Source organism: Orcinus orca, chromosome 3, assembly GCF_937001465.1.
Source record: "Orcinus orca chromosome 3, mOrcOrc1.1, whole genome shotgun sequence".
NCBI classification, from domain to species: domain Eukaryota; kingdom Metazoa; phylum Chordata; class Mammalia; order Artiodactyla; family Delphinidae; genus Orcinus; species Orcinus orca.
Genome location: NC_064561.1, coordinates 141,131,956 through 141,137,212, shown reverse-complemented (window position 1 = coordinate 141,137,212; position 5,257 = coordinate 141,131,956).

Genomic DNA, 5,257 nt, shown 5'->3' with positions numbered 1-5,257 from the left:
TATTTATTTTTAAGTATACACATTTCTTCTATTTCTTTTTCTTTTTGGCTGCACTGGGTCTTAGTTGCTGCACGCTGGATCTTCGTTGCGGTGTGCGGCCTTCTCTCTAGTTGTGGCACGCAGGCTCTGTAGTTGTGGTGCACAGGCTCTGTAATTGTGGCGTGCGGGTACCAGAAAGCGTGGGCTCTGTAGTTTGCAGCACGTGGGCTCTCTAGTTGAGGTGCACAGGCTCAGTAGTTGCGGCTTAGTTGCCCTGTGGCATGTGGGATCTTAGTTCCCCTACCAGGGATCGAACCTGTGTCCCCTGCATTGGAAGGTGGATTCTTTACCACTGGACCACCAGGGAAGTCCCTTTCAGTCTGCCTTTTTACATTTTACAAGATAATGTTTTATTTATATTTAGAAAAAAAAATCAGCAGCACAAAGGTGATAGGGATGGAGTGAGTTCATGCTGAAAGCCCACCTGGTAGATTTCAGGCTTTCAGGTAGCACATCATCTCATGCCTCCATTCTGTAACCTCTACTAATTTTGTATTACTTTCTTGATTATAAACGTTATAGATGAGCTCTGGATTATGGGAACACAGGTATTAGTTATGTTTTTCTCTGCACTTTTCTGTATTTTAACATTTCTCAAAGTTAAAAAAGAAAAAAACACAATACATGTTTATTATTTAAAATCTGGAAAATACAAAATAGTAAAATAATTACTCATAATTTAACCACCTGGAGGTTACTCTTAAATGTCAGTACCCATTTCTTAGTGAAGGGAAAATGGACCAACCATCTAAGAGTTTTATGAAGGTTAGGGAGGTGGCATCTGAAAGCAGAGGAAAGTACTGCACTTGAAAACAAGTGATAGCAGATCCTTAAAAATAAGTCAGGGGCCATAAAGGCGTACTTGACGCAGATGAAGAACAGTAAAATTTTAAGACAATCAGAACATTACAACACAATGGTAATAATTTATGCAACACTTTTAATTCCATATGAACACGTTTCAGAACTTCGCCATTCTAATTCACACAACCATTTACTCCAAAAAATATCCACTCTCTAATAACCATCAAGGACCTACTGTGTAGCACAGGGAACTATACTCAATATTTTGTAATAAGCTATAAGGGAAAAGAACCTGAAAAAGAATATATATATATATATATATATATATATATATATATATATGGCTGAATCACCTTGCTATATACCTGAAGCTAACACAACATTGTAAACCAACTATACTTCAATTTAAAAAAATCCTCTCTCAGGCTTCCCTGGTGGTGCAGTGGTTGAGAGTCCGCCTGCCGATGCAGGGGACACGGGTTCGTGCACCAGTCTGGGAAGATCCCACGTGCCGCGGAGTGGCTGGGCCCGTGAGCCATGGCCGTTGAGCGTAGGCGTCCAGAGCCTGTGCTCCGCAACGGGAGAGGCCCCAACAGTGAGAGGGCCCGTGTACCGCAAAAAAAAAAAAAAAATCCTCTCTCTAAAACTTATATATATTAAAAAAACACTCTCATAAAACAATTTTCCTTTGGTTCTGTAAGTAGCAGAATGCTTTTTGCAAATTTATTTCTTCACCCAATTTATGAATGATAAAGTTATCTCTATAGGAATTTCTGCCAGTTGGTTTCCTCTGACCCAAGTGGACCTCTTGGGTGATTAAAATTATACTCCTGGTTCCTTCTAGATGGAGGCGATGGCATGGAGATTGCACCAAAAGGAAGGTGGTTTCAAATCGTGATTTGGCCACCTAGCTTGAAGCAGAGGCAGCTGAAAGTTCTGCTCCTGAGACAGGAACCCCACAAATGCAGAGGATGTCCTCCAGCCCCACCCAGTGCTTGCTCACAGCAACACTGTCCTAATACAGGATAGAGGCAGTTTGTGGGTTTTGGCTTTAAAATACTACACCACTTCTCTCTCCCTAAACCTCATCCCCTAGAGACCAGACTCAACTGGATTGGGACCCTCCTGTTGGCAGTAAAAACTTTCTTCAGCACTCCTCCATAACAGGGTGCCAGGATGCATGCTGCTGTAGAAAGTTGTTGTTTTGGCAACTTTGGAAAGTTGTTGTGAGAGAAGCAAGGAAATGGAAGGGTTATATAACTTTATCTCAGTGAGGCAGGAACTAAGGTTCAGCTGGAGTGATGGATTGGTTAGAAGGCTTGAAGAAAGGGGTAAGGGCTGGGGATCAGTGCTGAGGGCAATGGGAGAAGCTGATCACGCAGCTCCAGAAGACCTGAAATGGAGACTTGTAAATTTGTAATGGGGTCAGTCAGCATGGTTCTGGGATTTTCGGCAGGAGAGTCCCCAAATACAGACAGAGAACCCTCTGAAAACAAAATCACTGCAAAGGAAGGGTTGAGAACATGAGTGATTTGGGGAGTTTTAGAGCATCCAAAATACAATCAAGATTTAGCTTTATTAGATAATGAGATCTAGCAGATCTCAATTTTTCTAAAAGAAAAATACTACAAAGAGGTTTCTCTTTAATCCAGAAATTCTCCTTTAGCTGAGGGAGAAGTGGGAGTAGATGCCCTTCACAGACCCTCCCAGTACCACAACAGCCAAGGGCAGGATAGCCCCTGAGGGTGAGCTGGGAATTTGTGAGGGTGTTTTCTTGATTGTTACAAAGATAGCATTTAGTAAAGCTAAATCTAATCGACTTCACTTCTCTTGCTTGGCTTTAAGGTACGCTGAATTTTCTAGGAAGGCAACTACTGAATAAACTGAAGGAAAACTGTACCTCCTTTTATGGAGAACTTTACCAAGAAGCATTCGGATCTTTCCAAATAATACCACTAGTAACATGTCAGCTAATGTTATTTAAATCAATATAATACACTTGTTTTAGTTTGCACTTGTAGCTTTCGCAGTCAATAATTCCACATATGGGAACTGTTAGGAGATAAACAGAAGTATATTAAAATTTTAAGAGTTTAGGCAAAAATTGATTAGAATTGGGCAGCATCCAATCTAGCAGGTAGAAAGGAGCTCTGAGGAGCTGTACAACATGAAACACTTATCTGTAGAAGGGTGTAGGAACAAGGAAGTTACAGGAGGCAAAAAAGCCTTTTGTTATTGCAAAGTTACTTTCCTTCAGGGGGTGGCAGGAATCTATCAGGAAGAGTACCTAACTAGTGCTGATCAGATGATTCCTGATTAACTGGTTTAAGATTCTATTTCTGCGAGAACAGAAACTGTAACTAAGTCTTGGTTTGGCAACATGGGCCTTAGCATAAGTGATTCATTTGGGGCCTGTTATCTTATTTTTTAACACTACAGACATATGAGTATCCCATTATTCATTCCTTTTAGTAAAATTGTGACTAAGCATTTACACACTGAACTGTGTTTTATGATAAATGACTTCCAGTTTATTAGAGTAATGGGGGCAACACAAAACATTTATTATTAAAAAAGGGAGGGAGGAGGGAGTAGATTCGTAGAGCTAAGACCCACTGGGCCTAGTGTAAGACCTTTTTACTTTGGGATCAATAGACCCTTTCAGAACATCATGAAAACCAGGAGACTTCTTATAAGTTCTATATAGAAGCATAAACATTTGCATAAGCACCCTATGCTTTGTATATGCAAATAGAGTCATTTTTAAGGGATATTTGGAAGATGAGGTACTGGAGGAGGGTGTGTGAATAGTTTCATAAATAAGGTAGACTTGCTAGGGTGTAAACAGAAAACAACCTTTATCTTTTGCAGCCTTGTGTTTAAACTGTCTAGAATGGTTCTTGTCTGTCTCAGCACAAAATCTTGGGCATGTTGCATAGTATTTTCACTGTCACTTTCAGATAATAAATAGGCCAATTCGGTCCAATAATCTGTATTTCAAGCTTCCACCAAGTCAAGCTCCCTCCTTAGGCTCTAATCTTTTCAGATTTTAAACCTTTAGTGGGGGGAGGGGTGTGGTCAGTTTCTTCCCTGTTTTCTACTCCCCTACCCCCAATGTCAAGGTTGCATTGCCTCTTGTTTTATTGAGAGGGGAATGGGAAGAGGAAACTGGGACAAGGGGCTGAAAGGTGTTACACAGTTGGAATCTGGTGTTGGTGCCTTGTGGATTGGACAGATTCCAAATGCTGATTCTCTCCCACAGAGTGCTTTTCTAAAAACTTAGTAAACCCTTCCTACTTTGAGAATATCTAACCTTAAAAACTATATTCGTAGGCTCCTACTGGCTCCTCTACTGGCCACGTGTGATCCTCCCTTGGCCCCTGGTTTTGACAAAGATTCTCTCCTTGACTGCATTCTAGCGAGGCACCTCTGAGCCCTCTCTCCAGAAGGCCTCAACCTTGGCCTATAAAGATTAGAACAAATGCAAACATAGTTTCTAACAGCTCAAGGCCGCATCCCCAGGATGAGCCTCCCTCCCTTAAAGTGCCTCCCTAGAAACCTCAAGGCTGCCAAAAGAATTGACTGTTCCAGCCAACACCTGCAGATAGAGCCTTGCCTCCTAGTCTCTGCGGAAACAGGAAACATAGACGTCTAGCTTTGATAAGGGCCAGTTAACAAACACAGATGGGTTTCACAGGCACCAACTTGCTCTCCCAGCTTTTTATAGTTTTTCACCTCCCTGACTGTACTGAACCCTGCTCTCCCCTCTTCCACTATTCTCCTTTTAAACTGCCCAGCCACCTCTGAACAAACTCAACTCAAAGTTGAGTTCAGTTCACACTGGACTCTTTTTCCTATTGCAGTAGTAGAGTACTGATTAAAATTTGTCCTTACCACTTTAGAGTCCGGCTTTGCTTTACTTTGATCGTTTTCAGGGATTTCCAGTGACCCACCTCTCTGCTGAAGTCACCACACCCTTTCAGGTGGTCATCTTGGGTCAAGTCCAGCTCCCTTCCCTGAGTTCACATCTGGTTTGTGGGTCACTCATGCATGCCCTACCCCACCAAACTTCAGGTGCAGGCCATTCCCAACACAGTTCTCTGCTTAGCTCTGTTGTCGGAAAAGCAGGTCACCACAACTTTGAGACTTTCAGGCCTCAGTCAGGTGTCCCGTCTTCTAAGCTTCCCTCTTCACTGATTTGAGGATGGTCTAAGCACCCTCCTCCCTTTGCCCAGTACCCAGAGCATTTGGGGGCAGGGAGAATATCACCACAATAATAGAGTAGATACTTGCTATTCATTTCTCTTTTCTTCCTACAATCAAATTTTTTTTACTCATCCTATCTTTATTTAAACTTTTTTCTTCCAGTTTTATTGATATGTAATTGATACATGGGGCTGTGTAAGTTTAAGGT